This window comes from Leptonychotes weddellii, chromosome 5 (genome assembly GCF_054177405.1).
Source record: "Leptonychotes weddellii isolate Sample4059 chromosome 5, ASM5417740v2, whole genome shotgun sequence".
Classification (NCBI taxonomy): Eukaryota; Metazoa; Chordata; class Mammalia; order Carnivora; family Phocidae; genus Leptonychotes; species Leptonychotes weddellii.
Window position 1 is genome coordinate 98,835,949 of NC_138373.1, and position 22,386 is coordinate 98,858,334.

Genomic DNA, 22,386 nt, shown 5'->3' on the forward strand with positions numbered 1-22,386 from the left:
GAAACAGCAGAAATTCTGAGAAGCAGCTAAGTTCCCTATCCCCTTCTCATATGAATAGAGGGCAGCTGATCACGGCATTTCATGTCCACTTGGATATGGATGTTGGGATTGGAGGGAAAAGGCAGAAAAGAGCCAAAAGTAACTCTGGCTCCCAAAAATAAAAATAGAGAGGAAAACATACAAGTGTGTGTGTGTGGGGGGGATGTCTAGAGGCTCCTAGAACACTGATTGGCTGAGCTCAGAGCCAGCTCTGCCCCAAGAGTAAAGGCCTCCTTACTTTACTTATTGCCTGCCTGCCCATCCCTTGCCCATGAATGTAAAGAATGCCAATCCACAGGAACCAGCCCTGAGCCAAAGTCAGACCTCCTTTAAGGGAGAGGGTTTTTGGATAATCAGACCTATACAACTGGTCTCAGATCCGTAAAAGCCCAGGCTGCCTACCTATACTAACCAACATGGTCCTTTATCCTTAAATATAAACAGACAGCCAAATATCTGAGAAAAAGTTAAAGCATGGTAGAAAAGATCAATGAGCAACAAATATTTGATCAAGAAGAAAGAGAAGATGCAAGGAACAGAAAAGAACTTTCATATATTAAAAATAGTATTCCAAAAGAGATTTAAGAGGATATTGAAGAATAGAAAACAGGCTTCTATAAAAAAAGATCAACAAGGGGTGCCTGGATGACTCAGTCGGTTGAGTATATGACTCTTGGTTTTGGCTCAGGTCATGATCTCATGGGTCATGAGTTGGAGCCCCAGTCGGGCTCCGAGCTCAGTGGGCGTCTGCTTGTCTGCTTGAAGATTCTCTCCCTCTACCCCTCCCCGCACTCACACATGCAAACTCTCTAGAATATAAGTAATCATTTTAAAATTTTTAATTTTAAAAAGGTCAATGAGAAAATAAGAGACCTTAAAATATGACTGTTAAAAGAAAAAACAGAAAAGCTAAGTAATAGAATTAACAGAATGAACAAGGTTAAAGACTAAATTAATGGTCTTAAAAATAAAGTTGCAGAAATGGTCAATATAACTAAATAAAGATAATGCAAGGAAGAAAAAGAAATAATATTAATAGAACAGAAGGTCATTGGGAGAAAAACTAGAATTCTCAGAATGAAGGAGTTCAAGTAGTAATGAGTATGAAAGAAAAACCATACCTAGATATATCCTCACGAAATTTTAGAATTTCAAGCATAAACAGAAAAGGTGAAAATACCCCAGAATGGTTAAAAGATAAACACAAAAAAAAACCCAGGCCATCTACAAAGGAAGTAAAATTAAGCATCTAATTAGCAACACTTAAGTTTCTGTAGAAACTTAAAAGGACTTTGAATCTAGAATTCTGTACTCAGATTAATTTAACTATTCGTCAAGGGTAAGGGAAAATAATGACATGTTCAGGCCTATTGTAATGGCTAATATTTATTTTACTTACTATGAACCAGGTACTTTGAATTTTATTAACTTATTTAATCCTCAGAACAATCGAATTAATTTGATACTATTATTATCCCTGGTTTCACAAATGAGAAAAGAGAGGCAAGATTGTGCTACTCATAGGAGGCAGAGCTGGGCTTTGGACCCATGGATTTTGGCTGCAGAGTACACACTCTTACTTATGACACGATAGTGTCACTCCGTTGTTCAGGCACTCAGAAAATTCATGGCCCATGTAGCCTTTTCAAAAAAAAAAAAATTACTTGAGGATATACTTCAGTAAGATGAAAAAGAAATTCAGGAGACAATGGCAGTGACCTGGGAATCAAGAGGTTTCAGGATGACAGCTCTGCAGGATGCCAAGGAAATCAAAATAGAAAATCAGAAAGGAGATTCTATTGTACAAATTGTATGATTAAAACACAGAAGCCCTTGATAGTAAAATGAGAGTAGGTATTTTTCCCGTCAACAAGAAAAAAGAAAGGCAATTGGAAACTCAATTTTGAGCCATAGTTTGGAGCGAAAAAAAAAGAGAATGCTTGGAATATTCTCATTCTGAAGGGACAGAGTTGGTCACACAAATATTTCTGTCGATGTGAGTCCAATCACACAAGTTCCTTCTCCAATGTATGATATTTACATACTTGATACTGTAAACATACCTTGTTGGTTTTCCATTTTTAGAATTATAGGAGAAGCATGGAAAACAAGTGTATTTTCTATAGAATGGAAAAAAAATAGAAGCCTTGTTAACATACAAGAAATTGAATAAGATTAAAAAAAGAAGGGACAGGAGAGGTATATGCAAGGGAAGTAGAGAGCTGAGCTTATTTCCTCATCTTATAGAACAAAGAGTTATTTTCTTTTTAGAGTAAAGAATTATTAAATACAAATATAAAATATCCAAACTTACAAAGGTAAACACTTACATAGGTAAAAATATACCTAACCTGAACTTGGAGGTAGAAAAGGAAAGAAGAGGGATGATGAATATAAGTGCTCTAAATTCTTTACCTCTCATAGCATAAAGTCAATCGGTACTGCTCAAATTTTATAAACCAAGAAGCAGAGGTGTAATTAGAGTTTATGATGATAACTACTAGATTAAAATCAGAAATAGCTAAAAGGAGCTACATTTGAAGAGTGTTTTTGTTGCTGTTTTTTGTTTTTATCATGTACATGTATTACTTTAAAATCAGAATTGGGTCAGTGGATGGAAGGACAGATAAATGAATGGAAGTAAATAGAGAGGTGCGTGACTTTTGGGAAGAAAGGATATTTAAGCAGAAACCTGGGGAAAGAGTAAGAGTTACTCACATAAGAAGAAAGAGGAAAGAGGGCCCAGCACAGAAGCAGTTCATTGGCTGAGAAATGTAGAAAGGGAAAACTGAAATGAGTTTGGAGAGACAGACAAGAGCCAGGGCTTGTGAGCCATGATAAGGAGCTCAAAGGAGACGCTAAGGAAGTATTCTACAAAGGAGAACATGATAGTCAAGGAATCTGCCACTCAAATCTTGGAGAGAATCAGCTGCAAGGAACGTGGTTAACTGATAGCTTCTGGCTGCCACACTGCATCCACCAGTCTTCACCCTGAGGACAGTCACACTTCCCTCGGGCTGCTTCCAACCCATGACTGAGCACCGTTTAGTGGAGGTATTAGAGCCATGCCATGGACTCATCTCATGGGAGATCTGTACCCTCAGGCTTCTCATCAGACTCCTCCCTCTTTTCTTTATCTTTCACAGTATCCACACCACCATCCACCACCCCCCAAATAAATCTCTTGCACTCCTAGGCCTGTCTTGGCATTGGCTTCCCAGGGGACTTGAACTGACCCAGAGAGAGACATGAAGTCTCATTTTACTATAGAGAGTAGAATAAGGGTGGTGAGATAGAATATAGAGGAGAAATTAGGAGGCTGTTTCAGAAATCCAGGTGAGATCTTATCAAGGCCAAGACAAAGATGGTGGAAGTAAAGAGAAGTGGATGGTTAAAATGGTATACTGAGATTAGAATTGATAGGACTTGATTTATTAGCAGGAAAGAGACAAGTCAAAGATGGTTCCAAGTTTCTGCCTGGGTTGGTTGTTTTCACAGACATAAGAAACAACTGGTTGTGGGACGCCTGGGTGGCTCAGTCGGTTAAGCGTCTGCCTTCGGCTCGGGTCATGATCCCAGGGTCCTGAGATCAAGCCCCACATCGGGCTCCCTGCTCAGCGGGGAGCCTGCTTCTTCCTCTGCCTGCCGCTCCCCTTGCTTGTGTTCTCTCGCTCTCTCTCTGTCAAATAAATAAAATCTTTAAAAAATTAAAATTAAAAAAAAATTTAAAAAAGAAACAATTGGTTGTTTGTCACCCCAACTCTGAGCGAGGGACAACCTTGCAGCTGATGTCGAGCCTAGGTCCCAAGAACTCATTTTCCTTTCTCTGAGCTAAGGTATTTCACACCAGCTTGAAGCAGGGGTTCCTCTAACTGTCCCTGTAGGACTCCCCATGTTCTTCATAAGGAAGAAGAATGGGGAGCTCTACACAGGGACCACCATGGCATTAAACAGTCACAATCTGTAACTATTATCCACATTACCTACTCGTTAGCCTCCTGTCTCAACTTGATGGGACACCAGCTTTAACAAACTATACCCCAGAGGCCCTATAACTTTTCTGAACCAGGAAAGTGACGAATGGAAGATGGCCTTCAGAACATGCTTAATCCATGTGAGTATACCGTAATGGTGCTTGGTCTATGAAATGGCCACATTACCTTCCACGTGACTTCTTAGGTTCTTAATATCTAGACGTAACATCTTGTGAACTTCTGTATTTGAGACTCCTATTTGAATTTATCTGCTTTATCCTATCTAGAGGGCCTACATGATACAAACAAATTATCAAGAATTTTGGAATAAAAATTGTTTCTTTACCTACTCTCCAGAAAATCAAAGATTCTCATTTCCTGGAATTTGACCTACAATTTGCATATTATTTTTTCCTATTTTTATTCTGACTGTCCCAAATAAAATCATAGAGACATAGAGTGCCTCTAGGATTTTTCAGAAGTTGTCACATTTTAGAAGCTTTGATAGGATGAATATTGACCCCCAATGATGTCCACATCCTAATCCCCAGAACCTGACAATGTCACCTTATATGGCAAAAGGGACTTCACAGATATAATTAAGGATTTTGAGTTGGGAAAATTATCCTGGATTATCTAGGTGGGCCTAACATATCATAGGGTTCCTTATAAGAGGGAGGCAGGAGATAAGATAGAAACGTGACAAGTGAAGCAGAGAGAGATTAAAATGATGCTACCACAAGGAATGCCAGCAGGCTCTAGACATGCAAGAGGCAAGAAATGGGTTATCTCCTAGAGCCTCCAGAAGGTTGACACCTTGACTTTAGCCTGATGAAACTGATTTTGTACTTCTGGCTTCCGGAACTGTAAAAGAATAAATTCGTGTTGTTTTAAGTCACTAAGTTTATGGTGATTTGTTTTAACAGCCATGAGAAACTAAGGACTAAAAAAACTAAAAACCTTATTTACCTTTATTCTTATCTTGTCTTGTCCCAAAAGACTTGTCCTACACAGTCAAAACAGATACCTGCAGCTCAGTGCCTCCCAGGACAACTCAGTCCTAGAAACTTCTGCTACTGCACCTATTTCTCATGATATCTCAACTGATATCCTCTCTTGGAACATGTCAAGATTACCATCATCCAAGATTACCATCATACCAGGCATCTAAAACTTCCAGGTGGTCCTAGATTGCTCCACGATATCCTCTGCCCAGAAAGCTTTGTGGAAATCCACTCACCTTTAGCTGACCAAGGCAGCTTTGCATTGAGGCCAGGGGAGGTGTTACACCTGAGCCAAAACTCCACCTAGGCCAAGACAATGAATGTGGTTTGTAGCGGCTCCTTGTGCATCCTATCATAATAATATTGGGAACACTTAAGAATTGGGATCAGACATAAGTTTCCCAGAGTGGAAACTAAAGATCTGTTTACCAAACAGTGGCTTGGACTTCAAGATAGGCACAAGTATCATAGCATAAACAGTGCACAGACTCCCATACGGTGTCAAAACTGGAGTTCATCAACTGTTTGCTCAACAAACCCACATGCTGGAACAGAGGCTACAAAAAACCAGATGGGTTCACATTTCCCCGTGTGTTCTTATAACACTGATCTAAGACATTTAGGAAAGAGAGGAGAACTGGGATTATTTCTGATAAGGGGATCTGGTAAGCTCCAATCCTCAGTATCCAGCCCACTAGGATGATTTGTATCTTCTTCAGAAGGTGTCTGAGCAAGTCAAATCCTTTTCAAGGAATGGGAAATAGAGTGTCCAGACCAGTTCAGAATGTTCAAAAATGCTCTCCTTGCCCAAGAGCTCATATTGGAATCCACCAGGAAATGTTTAAAGAATATTAATAATGTAGTAACATGCCCTAAATATAAATTTAAGTAAAAATTAAATATAAAATTCCATGTATCACTAATCTTATGTTTAATACACATGCATAGATGCATATATTTGCTTATATATGCATATAATATACTCCTCCATAATATGTAGTATATATACATATTAACAGTGGCTAGCTCAGGATGGTGGAATTACAGGTAATTTTTACTTTCTTTGTACTTTCATAGGTTTCACAAATTTTGTTAATAAAAAAATTTCTTTATATTCAGAAAGTTTAATTTTAAAAACTAAGAATTATATATAAGATAAAATGAGAGTTAAACTAAAATAATTCAAAAAACTTTAAAATTCTGAAAGTCAAGAATTTTAAATGATAGGTTAAAAATAAATGGGTTTTATTTTGGCATTGGACCATAGTTTAAAAGTTAAAACATTAAAGTAAGTGATAAAAAGCAAAAAAAGGTGCAAGTAAAAATCAGAATGTAAAATATCATAAGAATATAAAATAGAATTAAAAATCCCTAAACTCTGGAAATGAGGACCTATGGTGAAGTAAGGCAAGGAGAAAACAAGGAGACAAAAGAGTAAATAGAAGGTAACTGAAGAAGAAATAGAAAAAAAGTCAAAGAGCAGGTATTGTGGCAGCAAGAAATTGTTATATAGAGTCAAGATACTGAGCTAGTTAGTGTACGAAGACAAGTGAAGAAAAGGGAAAGGAGAGAGTCACACAGTAAAGAAATCCAACTCTAAACCAGCAAGTGGTCTCAGTCCTTGGTCAGGTGGTCTGGTTGAAGAAGGCTTCGTGGGGAGATCCTCTCCGGTTCTGTTGTGCTCTTCATGGACTCAAACCTTAGGGAAAGGAGCCACCCTCCTCTTCTCTTTTACCCACAGCTGTATGTGTACCAACTCCATGGACGAGGGCTGTGGCCCTGACAGAAAACAGTCTCCACCTTTCAGAAGCTTCAGTACCTATGACCATTCGGCCCCTGGAAACTACTGGCCTCTTACATGCCATAGCAAAATAATAGGCTTCCTCCTGAACAACCATTTACAACTTTGTTTTAGGTCACTCATTTATTTACCAAACACATATAGCCTACTGTCTAGTGACTTGCCACTCTTCAGAGCAACCTTCCCTCGTGACCCAATCTAAAGAAGATTCCCTATATCACTTTCTCTTATAATATTCTGTTCTTGCCCTTCATAGACTTTTCATAATTTGGAATAGTGTATTTCTTCTCTTAATGTCTATTTCTCTTAGATTATACACTTCACAAGAAGAGAAATCACATTCCTTTGTTTATCGTTAGAGAATTCAGTATCGGTATTTAGTAGGCGCTCAACATTTATTGAATGGATGGCTGGGAGGATGGATGGGAGGACGGATGGGAGGATCGGTGTGTAGATATATGGGTAGATATAGGAATATACCAAGCCCTGTGCTATCGGTATTATTTACCTTTGTAGCCCAGCACTTCCTATAGTGCTTGGTATATAATGTGGTTCTATAAATTCGTTGGCTATATCCTAGGCACTGGAGATGAAACAATGCATAGACCACTGTTCCATCTTTTCAGAAGTCCAATTTTAGGGAAAGAAATATATAAATTAATAATTACAGCAAGGTGAGATATACCATATGCTAGAAATACAAACCAAGCTCTGTAACTAGGATGGAGGAGAATGTGCTTAACTCCTCATGTAGTACAAAGTAGATCCTTGAAGGAAGCTGTACTTGAGTGGGGTCTTAAAGTATGCCAAGAAATTTCCTGAATAAAGAACAGAGGAAAAGCAATCCAGAAGATGATCTGTAAAGATAAAGAAAGGATCATCTGAGGGATCATGAGTCATTCAACATGGCTGCAAACACAAAGTGCAACAGCGTAGCAACAGATGAGCCTGGAACGAGGACAAAGGCCATGCTGCACTCAAATATTTTAGCTTTGTCTTGTAAGTGACGACAAGACTTGGGATGACAAGGCTGAGAAGAACATGATCAGATCTGCATTTTAGAGAGATCAGTCCAGCCAAAGTATAGCTAATAATTTGGAAGGGCAAGGAGTAGACACTAGTTAGAATTCGTGTGAGAAGTGATGAGGAATTGAATGTGGAAGTGGCAGGGGAAAGAGAAGGGATAAATAATGGGGATATTAAAAAGATAGAATAGCCAAAAGGAAAGAGTTACCAATGGGATGTAGAGATGAATGGAGAGGGAATCCCCTGGATGACTCACAGGTTTCTGACTTGAGCACTGGGGTGAACCACAGTGACAAAAACTGGGAGGGGAAAGAAGAGGAGAATGTTTGGGGATATGTTGCCTTTTAGGTTCCCCAACCTGGAATGATATAGTAATTAAAAAGAGAAGTCTGTAACTCATGGCAGTAATCAGAGGTCAGGATGAGATTTGGCAAGGATTAGTTCACGGATGATAGTTACAGATATGGGTAGAGAATTGCCCAGGGAACAGAGAAGGGAGAAGAGAAAGGGACCGAGAAAGAGAAAGGGACCCCCTTGTGGGGGTTCATTTCAATATCTAATTATGGCTTATTTGGTGTAGATTTCTCCCACTGATTTAATTTTAATAACTTAGTTCTTCACTCTAATTAGAGAATTCCTTAATTTAATTTTAGCAACTTATATGCAGTGTTGACACTATTGTTGTTTACAATAACTCAAGGCTAATACTTTAATCCTTTTGTTCATGTAACTAACATATTGCACAAATCATGGTCATTTTGTACCTTTCGTTTAATTAAGATAGGTTGACACAGACGAACCTTGAATGATTTCCTCCTTGCCTCTTCTTCCTCTTGTCCACTGTTGTTTTTATTACTCAAATATTATCACAACTGTGCCCAGCTTGAGAGAGAGAGAGAAAGTCACCTGGCAAGTTGCCATTTCAAAGTTCTTAAAGAGCTGCTAGAACAAAAATCCACAAAACAGAGCAAGTTAATAGTTATTAGCATATTCATAAACTGAGACATAAGGTCAAACTCCCTATTTTCATTCCAAAGAGTCACCTACTTATGTCATTGATGATGGTTTTTGTTGTACAGCCAATAGATTAATGCCCATGTGATTTGAATTAATTTACAGAGGCATTTATGCTTCAAAAAATAAGAACATCCAGAAGAAAGATTTGTTTAAATAGTTAAAGGTACTTGCTAAAATACTACAAGGGTTTGGGCAGTTCTGTAGACAACTTCAGGAGAAAAATCTGTTGTCCTTTAACAGCCTCGTAATCTCATGAGGAAAAACTTCCTTCCATTTGCTCATATTTGTAATAAAAATTGTGGCAGTGTCATGAAGTAATTTTCTAACTAATGAAATGGCATTAAAATATTCAAATTACCATTATCTTTTGTACTAGGAATTTTAAAAGAAGCGTGGAGATTGAATTTCTTTAGCAAGAGGCACAAAATACCTTGATGTTAGTTTGGAGAAAAATTATGTAAGAAAATCCATGAGGCACTTAAAAATTCTCTTAGAGGGGCACCTGGATGGCACAACTGGTTAAGCTTCCCACACTTAGTTTCAGCTCAGGTCATGATCTCAGAGTTGTGAGACTGAATCCCTCATTGGGCTCCATGCTCAGCACAGAGTCTGCTTAAGACTCTCTCCCCTCTACCTCTGCTCACCACCACCCCCCTACCATGTGCTCTCTCCCTCTCAAATAAATAAGTCTTTAAAAAAATAAAGATTCTCTTGGACATTGAAAATCAATAGGACACGGGTGCCTGGGTGGCTCAGTCATTGTCTGCCTTCGGCTCAGGTCATGATCCTGGAGTCCTGGGATCATGCCCCACGTCAGGCTCCCTGCTCAGCAGGAAGCCCATTTCTCCCTCTCCCACACCCCCTGTTTGTGTTCCCTCTCTTGTTGTCTCTCTCGTTGTTTGTTAAGATAAATAAAATCTTAAAAAAAAAAAAAAAGAAAATCAATAGGACATGTACACAAATCAGAAGGCAGAGCTATTCTGTGTGTACCATGTGGCATCTCCAAAGTTGCCCAGGATTTAAGGCAAAGTGGTAGCTACTTAAATGATTTGAGAGTCATTTATATCTGCCTGATAAGTGCTCGCTTCAGTAGCACATATACTAAAATAATATCTGCCTGATTAGAAAAAGGGATGATGGGAATGAGACAGTTTTTCTACTGTTTCATTTCTTGAATCCTGGCCTTCCCTGAGAGAAGTCAGCAGCGGGAGATGAAAGTCTTTCTCAACCCCACTCTGATAAAGTCCTAGTCCATAAAAAGATCCTTTGTGCCTCATAAATATAAAGTCTTCCTCCTCTACCCCTTAATGCTATTATCTTCAATAAAACAGATTTTTTTTCCTCTTAGAAAAATATCAAGACCTATGTATTTTTAAAAATGACTTTGACTCCCAGACACATTCCTTGGTCATACCAAACATATTTCTGTCTCTGCACTTTGCATGTATGTCTCCCTTCATCTGTTTCTCTTTTCCCGTTCCTGCATCCAGGAGCTCCCCCTTCCCACTACAGTCATCATTTGGGGACGGTGGGAATGTCATCACATCTGGGCAGCCTTCCCTGATCTCCTTTCCATTCTCACCTCCCTGCAGTTGCTTTCTCACAGGTGATGGCTCTCTTAGAATGGGGTTGTCGTGAAGAGTAAATGAATTAATCTATTTAAAGGGTTCCCAACCCTGCCTGAAATAGGACATGTATTATGGGAGTGCTGGCTACATCAGCTACATCACCGTCCTCACGTGTTTCTGAAATTCCTTTTACAGACTTCCACTGTAGCACGGCTTTTATCATATTGCTATGCCTTTTCTCCTTAGCCTTTACTCAGAATTCACCTTCTCAGTGAAACTTTTTCAGCCCACCTATCTAAAATTTCAAAACACCTTTTCTGTTTTAAATCCTTAGCACTTCTCACTCTATACCATACATTTTACTTCATTATCTTCTTATCGTGTTCATTGGATGTCTCCCTCATCAGAATGTAAACTCTATGAGGGCAGTAAACAGTTGTTTAATGAATAAAGGTGTTTGCATAGTCTTACCATATTCCCCCAGAGAACCTAACAGAGCATCCGGCACTCAGTGGACTAGGTGAGTAGCAGAAAGATCTGGATTCCTGAGACTGTTCCAGAGAATGGCACATCTGAATAGAATGTACCAGTGAGAAACAACCCAGCCAGTTACACCATGAGGGCACTGATTGTTAGGAGAGCAAAACTTCTCAACATGGACCTGACAACTTTACATCTTTTTGACATCATTACTAGGGAAGACCCTGGGTCCCAGGTACATTGTTCATATTTAATAATGGATCGTTCATAAAGATTACTGATGCATAGTATTTGACAAAGATAAAGCTAATGCACTGTTTGCTTTGAACATAAAGTTAGATAAAAACCCTCATATTACAATACTATACCATGGGTACAGTTTTTAAAAATATAATCCAGGGCCGTTCTCACTATACCAAATGGTGCTTGTATTGCAATCACCTCTAATGTCATACCATAGAATATTGTAAAGATGGCACAGATAGGTGGTACAGGGCAGTTTTAAAAATGGACAATCATCATTTTCGGATGCCCATAGAACATTTTCCATTCATCAAGAGCTTTCAGGAGAAATCTTTGGGATAGGCGTCACAGAATAGCTGCTGAGCAGGAATAGTATGGAGAAAAGCAGTGTTTGTTAACCAGAATAAAATAAACCTACTTGAAACTTAGAATTCCAAATCCCAGCTCACATATGGGGTGTCTGTCATGCGCAGCTCATGTAGGGCACATTCCCAGTCAGGAATGTTAAGTCCTAAATAATTCTATCCCGAATGACGCGGAAATGGATAAAAATAACCCAACAGCTATGGCAGACCAAATGTCCTATTACACAGATCAGAATGCAGCTTTGAATCTCAGCCCATTTAGTGGCTGGGGGAACTCAAATAACAAACACAACCCCTCTGAGCTTCCATTGCCTCATCACAAAGTGAGGACAACAGGTTAGTGCAGATTCAAACATAATTGTATGAAATACAGTGTGTGAAAAGATTCAGTAAACTTGCAAGTGCTGAACAAACATATAGTTTTTGCTCTCGAGAGGTCTGTGGCACCTAATTCCTGACTCAAGAAGTGACCTCTCTCAAGCTTGTTTCTGTCTGATCTTACATCGGTTCAAGATTGAATTTCTTACCTATTGAAGTTATTGCTTTAGACCTTGCCTCTGCCCAGCTCTTTCTTGGACTATTAGAACTTCATTATTTCTCTGGCTTCCATTTGACTCAATTTAATTTTAGGCCTATGCTGAACCTGCCACGTAAGAACTGTGAGGGTAGACTAAGAGCACACTCCTCTACCCACTGTAACCCATCCAGTAATATTCAGTATTTGAGGGTAGAAGACAAGGTGGCATGGAATTACACTTTTTCAGAGAAATAAACCAATTTCTTATCTTTAAGAAGACGTACTTGAAATCCAATTTCTCCTCAGGAAGTAATGTAGAAAACATTATTCCTTCTGTTTCACTCTCACTTCAGCACTGGGCAGAATGTACTTACAAACTAAAACAAGAAGGCACTCTTGTTTGCAATAGACCTTAGTAGAAAACCAGAGCTGATGGCTAATGTGAGCAGTGAAAGTCTATGCACTAGTTTCTTCTTCATATAAATGATAACATCCAACGTACATAGTGCTTACTATGTGCCAGAGTCTTTAGGTGTATTCTCATTTATTCTTCACAACTATTCGTTATCTTCATCTTACAAATAAGGAAACTGAGGCGCAGAGAGATTAAGTAGTTTATACGAGGTCAAACAGCTAATAAGTGACAGAACTGGGATTCAAACCTCAGAATCAGGCTCCAGAGTCGATGGTGTTAAATTTGCTATACTGCTAATAATCACAATATTAATGGAAATTGTATTATTATCCATTGTTATGTAACAAATCACTCCAAAATTTAGGGGCTTAAAATAGCAACAGTGTCTCTGGGTTAGGAATCTGAAGACCATGGAGCTGGAGCCTCTGTTTCAGGGTCTTTCACAAGATGCAATCAAGGTGTCCTCTGGAGCTGTAATCATTTCAAGGCTTGACTGGGGAAGATTCCAATTCTAAGCACACTCATATAGTTACTGATAAGATTCAGATTCTTGCAGGCAGTGGGACAGAAACTACACTAATTCTGTGCCAGTATGGCAGTTTGTGAAGTGTACAAACTGAGAAGACAATAGAGTCCAGGAAGGTGGAAGTCACAATCTATTGTAACGTAATCACAGAAGAGATAGCTTATCACTGTTGCCATATTCTACTCATTAGGAGCAAGTCACTAAGTCTAGTCACACTCAAGATGAGGAGATTACACAAGAGCATGAATACCAGGAGGTGAGAATCAGTGGGAATCATGTCAGAGCTGCTTACCCCCATAATAATTAACACTGGCTAATGTTTATTGAGGGCTTCCTATGTGCCGGGTAACAATCCAAATATTTTACCTATATTAATTCACTTCATCTTCTCAACAAGCTGCAATTGACAGAGAAGTTAGTAACAAGGAGTGCCACGGTTACACGTAGGGGTGGAAAGAGTAAAGAAGGCCATGCTCCCATATTCCAACAGAGAGAGTGTCAGAATTCTTCAAACCTAGTCTCATAACCTGAATGTATCACAGCCACATCCTTCTTAAGAATCTTTTATCTTATCCACAAAGTGGGCCTTTTCTAGCTGATGGCAAACAGCTAGAAATAACTCCCCTCTAGCTCCGCCAGTCCTGGGGATGGGGAAGAAGAATTATTCTAAAATAAGTGAAATTTTTAAATTGTTATTTTTTTCCATTATAATTTATAAAAATGAATATATCTCTATATTAATTCAGTTTTAAAAACTAAGAATCGTCTTCAGCTTTTTATATTAAAAGCTATAAGGGGCGCCTGGGTGGCTCAGTTGGTTAAGCGACTGCCTTCGGCTCAGGTCATGATCCTGGAGTCCCAGGATGGAGTCCCGCATCAGGCTCCCTGCTCAGCAGGGAGTCTGCTTCTCCCTCTGACCCTCCCTATGCTCTCTCATGCTCTATCTCATTCTCTCTCTCAAATGAATAAATAAAATCTTTAAAAATAAATAAATAAATAAATAAAAATAAAAGCTATAAGGATTCAAGATATCCAAATGAATTGCTGTTTTAATTTAGTTTTAAATTTGTTTAGATCATGTTTCTTATCAAAAAGTTGACGTGATTGGCTCTGAGTTGGCCAACTTTTTTTTTTTTAATATTTTATTTATTTATTTGACAGAGAGACACAGCTAGAGAGGGAACACAAGCAGGGGCAGTGGGAGCAGGAAAAGCAGCCTTCCCGCAGAGCGGGGAGCCCGATGCGGGGCTCGATCCCAGGACCCTGGGATCATGACCTGAGCCGAAGGCAGACGCTTAACGACTGAGCCACCCAGGCGCCCCATCAAACTATATATAGTCACAAGCACATTGATCAGACTGTCTCTCTGTGGCTCAGCCCTCCGAAGTAGAGGTCTGGGGAAGAGGTAGAATCACTTAGGACAGGAGGAGCTGGAAGTTCTCTCCCCTATTATTAATAGAGACTAAAGCAGTTGCTTATTATAAGAGCTATGTGAAAGACATCCCAGATTCCTAGGCCACTGGTTGTGTGTGTCTATTTTCAAGCCTCTAATATTTGCAATGACACATCCTTTAAATGTCTAGAAGCCAGTTTCTGGTCAAGTTAAAAATATCAACAAATGAATATAGATTCAAAATCCTAAATAAAATATTAGCAAAGGAAATTCAACAGTTTATCATTAAAAGAATAATAACATTTACCAGGAAGGGTTGATCCAGTAATAAGGAAGGATTATTGATGTACAGAGCTTCCCTGACTTACAATAGACTTATGTCCCAATAAACCCATCATGAAGTTGAAAATATTGTAAGTTGAAAAGGTCTTTAATATACCTAACCTACTGACATCATAGCTTAGCCTCGCCTATCTGAAACAGACTCAGAACACTTACATTCGCCTACAGTTGGGCAAAATCATTTATGCAAAGCCTGTTTCATAATAAAGTATTGAAGAGCTCATGTAATTTATTGAATACTGTACTGAAAGTGAAAACCGGAATAGTTGTAAGTTACCCTCGTGATCACATATCTGACTGGGAGCAGTGACTCACTGCTGCTGCCGCCCAGCATCACGAGGGTTATTACACTGCAGGTTGCAGGACTGGGAAAAGCTCAAAATTCAAAACGCAGCTTCTACCTTCTACGCAATGTGTATTGCTTTTGTACCACTGGAAAGTCAAAAAATCTTAGGTCAAATCATCGTTAAGTCTGGGGTCATCTGTATTAATGATTCATCACATTAATAAGTCAAAGGAGTAATACTATTTCAGTAAAATCCAAAAAAGGTATTTTCTAGAATGTGGAAGCTTTTCATAATTAAAGAAAAAGTATCTCAGTAAACTGGGATAAAGGAGGCCTACTTTACCATGACAAAGAATATTTATTTAAACTAATATCATATTTAACAGTGAAACACTAGAAGAATTTCCAATAAAGTCAGAATTGAGACAAGTATACTCTTTAGTGCATCATTTTTTAAAGCACAGAAATGAAAATCTAAATGTTCAACAATTGAGTAATTTATGATACACTCCTAACTAGAACACTATGCAGCCATTATAATGTATACATGTATATGAATGAGATTCATATGTACACATAGAGATCTATGTCTATACATCTGTATAGATAATACATTTGTCCATACAAAGTATGTGTTAATGTGATTGTATTTCAGAATTATTTTGGTGCACAAACTGTTAACAGTGGTTCCTTTAGAAGAGTGGGATTGGTAGAGTTGAACGGGGATTAGAATGGAGAGATCTTTTGTAAATATAATCCTGTGTAAAGAGTAATTCAGAACTATCAGTATTTTTAGAACAGGGAAATATATACAAAATTTTAAAAAATAATTCAAAGAATATGAATGTTGAAGAAATAATGGTATTTCTCAGGGAAAAACAGTGTGAGAGGCATTAATCCATCAGAAAATTATTCAAATGATGTATCCCCAAATTTTTACTTTGATTGTTATAGTTGTATGATAGAATTATGGATAATTTTTTTCTTTTTGTGTTTTCCAAGTTCTATTAGTCATGTATTTATTTTGTAATTTGAGAAAAGAGTAAAGAAAACTATGGTAATGCTTAATTTATAGATTACACAAGATAACTATTAGAGTTTATGGAAAAATCTGTTTATCTTAATTAAGTTTTTAAAAGGGCCATGAGGCCTCCTATTCCTATCACAATCTTCTAAAACTTTGGGAAAGCTAGTCTTCCATTTTATTGCAAAGCCAGCTCCCTTTCCTTGGCTTGCTTAACTTGGTTATATCTCTGACATTCAAAATCTTGGAATCATTCTTCATTCCTTTCTTTCTTTTCTATATGGAGTCACTCATTAAGTTCTCCTGATGAGCCTTCCTTCATTTCACACAGCTCTTTTCCATTCTAATCCCATACCACCTCCTGGTCTAGGCCCTCAATACCTCACACTTGGACCACTGAGACATTTCATTGGGTCTCCTTGTCTGCCAGGTTTTTCTCCTTCATTTACACATCTCCCTGTCTTCACCCCACAACCTTCAGTGCCTGTATATACACTGTACTATCTAACTGCTCTATTCCTTTTTTCTCTAACTTGCTACATTCCCACATCTATACCTTGCTCTTGGCATTGCTCCTTGCAATAGTATCTAAGTTCTACTCTTCCTTTCCAATTACCCTCACCCCCCACCGTGGTCTCTCCTTCACCCCTTTACATATCCAATCCTTCATTTAGTACATATTTTTTAATTATGTACTGTCTGTACTCTCTGCCAGATATTGACCTAGGCATAGGGAGTATGGACTGGTTTTCCAAATTAGTGACTGGACCACAAAGGTTTATTAAACTCAAGTTCACAACATTCTCTGCTTCAGCAGTATTTTATGTCCTCTGGCAGCCACAGAGGTTTTCTAAGAGCCCCTCACCTCTCTGCCTCCCTCTGAGTCTAGTCTCAAGAAGTCTTTCATGTGTTCAACAATTAATACATGTCTTATACATACACTAGATGTTATGCTAGATGGCAGGAATGGAAAGGTGAATAAAACCTCCTTACTCATCAAGAGCTTCGGTTTCATGGGGAAGGTAGACAGGAGAAGAAATACAATAGTGACTAAAAGTTACTCTAAGAGAAAAGTACAGAAGAACAAAAGAGTGTGTTTAATTCTACCTGAGAAGAACAAGAAAGGCTTCACACATGAGGTAATGCTTGAGCCAACAGTAGGTAGAAAAGACAAGGACAGTGTTCCAAGCAGCAAGAATAGTATTGCAAAAGCACAAAGCAGTAAACAGCACAGCTCGACAGGAAACCATTAAGTACTTCAGTATGACTGGAGCACATGAGACTGGAGAGCTGGGCTGGGGCCAGATCTTATTTTGCCTTGTTTTGCATTTGAGGGAGTGAGTAAACACTAAAGAATTTTAAGCAATGAAGTAACATGATTAGATTTGTGTTTTGAAAAGTACCTGTGGTGGCTATATGGAAAAAAGTTAGGGAGGGGTGAGCAACAGGGCCCAGGCTAGGCAGAAAGTCAGAAGGCAGCAGTTATAGTCCAGGGAAGTAATAAGAACCAGGCAAGTAATGATGGAGGAGAGTGGTGTGGGATGGAGAGAAGGAAATGGGTTGCACGGATATCAAACAGGTGAAATTAACAGGACTTATCTACTGGTGGGTTTTAAAGGAAGAGGAAGACGAAAGATAACAATGACTTCTGAGTTTCTGGGTTAATATCAATCTATCTATCTATAGATCGAGGTATATATCCTAAACAGAAAATATAGGAGGAACTCATGCTTCTTAAAAGGAGGATATAAAATAAGTTTGAGTGGCCTGTTAAATTTTGAGGTAGAAGGTCTTAGAATCTGCCAGATATAAAGGTCTCAAGTTCAGGATTTTTGGGGGTTTAGAATTAGAGATTTGAAAATCAGAGTATAAATAGTGGTCCAGACCATGAGAACGGGTAATATTACCCAGAGGAAATGTATGTGATAAGAACAGGTGCTAAAGACAGAACTCTGGGGAACAACAACCATTAGAGTATCAGAGTAAGACGAAACAGGAAAGGACCCTGAGAAGAAATGGACAAAGTAGGACAGCCAAGATAGGCTATTGTATGAGCTTCCTATTGATGCTGTAACAAATCACCACAACTTTAGGAGCTTATAATAACACAAACTTATCTTACAGTTCTGTAGCTTTAGAAGTCCAACCTCTGTCTTGCTGGTCTAAACCCAGGGTGTCAGCAGAGGAGCATTCCATTCTAGAGACTCTAAAGGAGAATCAATTTCCTTGCCTCTTCTGGCTCCTAGAGGTCATCGGCATTCCTTGGCTTTTTCCAGTCTTCAAAGCCAGCAACAGCAAGTCCAGTCCTCATCATATTGTGCCACATCACTGTTGCTTCTGCCATCATACCACCTTCTTCCAGGCTCTTCTTTTACCTCTTTACCTCTCTACCTACCTCTCTACCTCTTCTAAGTACCCTTGTAATTATATTGGGTTCACCTGGATAATTCAGGTTCTTCTTCCTATCAGCTGATTAGTCATTTTAATCTATTTGAAAACTGAATTCCCCTTTGCCATGTAACCTAACATATTCACGGGTTCCAGGGATTAGGTCATAGGGGGCTGGGGGGTACACTATTATGACTACCCCAGCTGTCATCTCAGAAACCAATCAAAAACACAAACATTAAAAGAATAAAGGAGTAGATGGTGGTGATCCTGGACAAATTACTCAATCTTTCTGTGTATCTACAAAATGGAGATAATAATGGTAACTACCTCATAGGGTTGTTATAGGATTAAATGAGCTAAATTTTATAAAGCACATAAAGGTGTGTCTGGCTTATAGTTGTTTTTTAAAGCAATTAGATTAAATAAGGCAAGGAATTAAAAATGGTCATTGGATTTCTTCATTAGGTAATTAGTGGTCTTAACCATTGCAGTTTTAGGAATATGGTGGTTGTGGTCTAATTACAGTAAAATAAAGTTTAAGACCTAGAAGGAAAGAAGTACATACAATTATTTGAGGAATTATTTAGGAATGGAAGGAGAAAGGGGGCTGGGGTCTTTTTTTTTTTTTTTTTTTTTTTTTAGTAAATGCTATGGCCAACGTGGGGCTTGAACTCAATGACCCTGAGATCAAGAGTCCCATGATACCCACTGAGCCAGCCAGGTGCCCCCTTCGGGCAGTCTTGGCTACATGTGGACAGGAAGTTACAGGAGATCTGAACATACTTTCCTGCTGTGGGAAAGAGGCCAGTCAATAGAAAAGCCGAAGATATGAGAGAGGGAATAAGAACAATTGGCGTAGTAAAATCCCACAGGAGATGGAATAAATGTGATCAACAGTTTAGGTGTGGGAGTTAACTTTGAACGGGAGAAGAAACAATTCTCTGAGTCTGGAGGGAAAGCTGTGAGGGTGAATCCCAGGAATTAAATATAGTTTCTTTCCTTGGTTTCTGTCTATCAGGAATACTCACAGGCCTCCACCTGATGCTGTGACACCTGAGCTAAGTTCTTCATCTAGTGTCAGGATGCCACACACTGTCAATGGGGTTTACCTCCTTCCACAGGAAACCTCTATAGGGTCTTAGAGTATTCAAGTTTAGATTTAGAGTAAAAATTTCATTGCCCTCAAGTGGTCAGTTTCATAAACAATACCCATCCCTGGGCGCCTGGGTGGCTCAGTCAGTTAAGCAGCTGCCTTTGGCTCAGGTCATGATCCCAGGGTCCTGGGATCGAGCCCCACGTCGGGCTCCCTGCTCAGTGGAGAGTCTGCTTCTCCCTCTCCCTCTGCCTGCCTCTCTGCCTACTTGTGCTCTCTATCTCTCTGTCAAATAAATAAATAAAATCTTTAAAAAAACAAACAAACAATACCCATCCCTTTCAAAAGAGCTCTCTGACAAATGTATGTATGCTACCCTGCCCCTCCCCACCTTTTTCTATTTTTCTGATAGAAAAATGAAGATGGAGGAGACCAATCCAATTAGGTATAACTTCATGTTAACAGAACAAGCCTTCTTTATTTTTAACTTTTTATCATGGAAATTTTCAAACATACGCAAAAATGAAGAGAAAAATATAATAAACTCCCATGTGTTCATCACTTCAATAATTACAATCTATGGCCAATTTTGTTTCATCTATATCCCCCCTCACCCCCAGCTCCAACCCCCGTATTTTTTTTAAAAGATTTTATTTATTTATTTGAGAGAGAGAGAATGAGAGAGAGCACATGAGAGGGGGGAGGGTCAGAGGCAGAAGCAGGCTCCCCGCCGAGCAGGGAGCCGGATGCGGGACTCGATCCAGGGACTCGATCCAGGGACTCCAGGATCATGACCTGAGCCGAAGGCAGTCGCTTAACCAACTGAGCCACCCAGGCGCCCCAACCCCCGTATTTTAAAACAAATTGGGTTCCTTTAAAAATAGGGCTTTTAAACTTATATACTTCATGTATCTATTTCTCTTTCATCAATCACATGACCAAAACACAAGATACACCAAGACACAATATAGCACCACTTTATGCAAAGTTGAAATAGCACATCAGAAACATTAATAAAGTCTCATTTTAGATGCTAAATTAAAATTGCTTTAAAAATTATCAAGAACTGTGTAATTATTAAAAATTGCACAATTTCAGAGCTAGTAGACAAGTAAATATTTTTCGTGCTTTTGTCACTATGACTACTCAACAGAAATGCCTAGCTGTCCATCAACACCCCAGTTATATGGTTTGGAATGGAATAATTTTGGTGACCACTTTGCTGCTTAACATGCATCATTATTTTAATGTGAAACTGTTTTTAATAGCCAAAAAAAAGTGCCATCAAGTGCTGATGTTGGTGCTTGAAAACACTCCCATATCAATAACTTTGTAGGAAAAGTTAAATGTGACAAATTGCTCTGAAGAAGGCCAAACTCTACAACAGCCAGTATTGTTTGTTGAGAATAGAGCACACTGTAAAATATTAGAAATGATGCCGAGACACTTAAATGTAGCAGATACATCTTTAACCTTTAAAAATCCTCGAGTATCTGGGCAAGAATAATGGAAATAATAATACTGGTGCCTCAGGAGTAAGATCAATATCACTGTAATAGATTTATAGGCTCTGTTAAAGCATTCCAGCCCTACCAGCTCCCCCACCATTTATTTTACATTAATTCCTATTGGGATATTATACTGATATTTATGAATATATCATGTGTATAAAATGCAACTGTCCTGGGGCGCCTGGGTGGCTCAGTCGGTTAGGCATCTACCTTTGGCTCAGGTCATGATCCCAGGATCCTGGGATCGAGCCCCACATCGGGCTCCCTGCTCGGCGGGAAGCCTGCTTCTCCCTCTCCCACTCCCCCTACTTGTGTTCCCTCTCTCGCTGTGTCTCTCTCAGTCAAATAAATAAATAAAAATATTTTTTTTAAAAATGCAACTATCGTGCTCTCAGAATTAATGCAGACACCTGAACGTGCATCATTGTACAACACTATTTTGTAGCATCTTTGAGATAATCAAAGAAGAAAAGGAAAAGATTAAAGTTTTTAATTTTATTTTTAATTAAAATAGCTTTTTCTACTTTTATTGCCAACCTTCCTTGCAGCTAAGTGAACCCTGTGACTAAGTTCTGGCCAATGGGATGTAATTAAAAGTATTATGTGGCAGTTTACAGAACCCTTTTAATAAAAGGTAGTTGGTGTCTTTCAAACAAATGTTGCTGGGAAAACTAGATATCCATGTGCAAAAGAGTGAAATTGGACACTTACCTAACATGTACAAACATTAACCCAATATGTATCAAAGACCTAAACGTAAGAGCTAAAACTATAAAACTCTTAGAAGATAATATAGGGAAAAAGCTTCATGACATTGGATTTGGCAATGATTTCTGGAATATGACAACAAAAGCATGAGCAACAAAAGAAAAAATAGATAAATTGGATTACATCAAAATTGAAACCTTTCATGCATCAAAGGACACCATCAACAGAGTGAAAATGCAGCCCATGCAAATCATATATCTGATAATGAATTAATACCCAGAATATATAAAGAACTCTTACAATTCAATAACAGCAACAAAAAAATCCAATTAAAAAATAGATAAAGGAGTTAAATAGACATTTTTCCAAAGAAGATAAACAAATGGCCCGTAAGGGCCTGCAAAGATATTCAATATCACTAATCATTAGGGAAATGCAAATCAAAACCATAATGAGATACCACCTCATGTGCATTAGGATGGCTATTATCAAAAAATTGGAAAATAACAAATTTTGGTGAGGATGTGGAGAAATTGTAACCCTTGTGCATTGCTGGTGGGAATGTAAAATGGGACAGACACTATGGAAAACAGAATGGCTATTCCTCAAAAAGCTAAAAATACAACTACCATATGATCTATCAATTCCACTTGTGGGTTAATA

General features: G+C 38.6%; 1 protein-coding gene across 1 annotated transcript in view; it reads right to left on the minus strand.

The window, feature by feature from the left end:
• LOC102738489 (protein SCAF11) overlaps window positions 1–22,386 on the minus strand; it is a 534,109-nt gene that overhangs the window by 216,448 nt on the left and 295,275 nt on the right. The window lies entirely within an intron of this gene.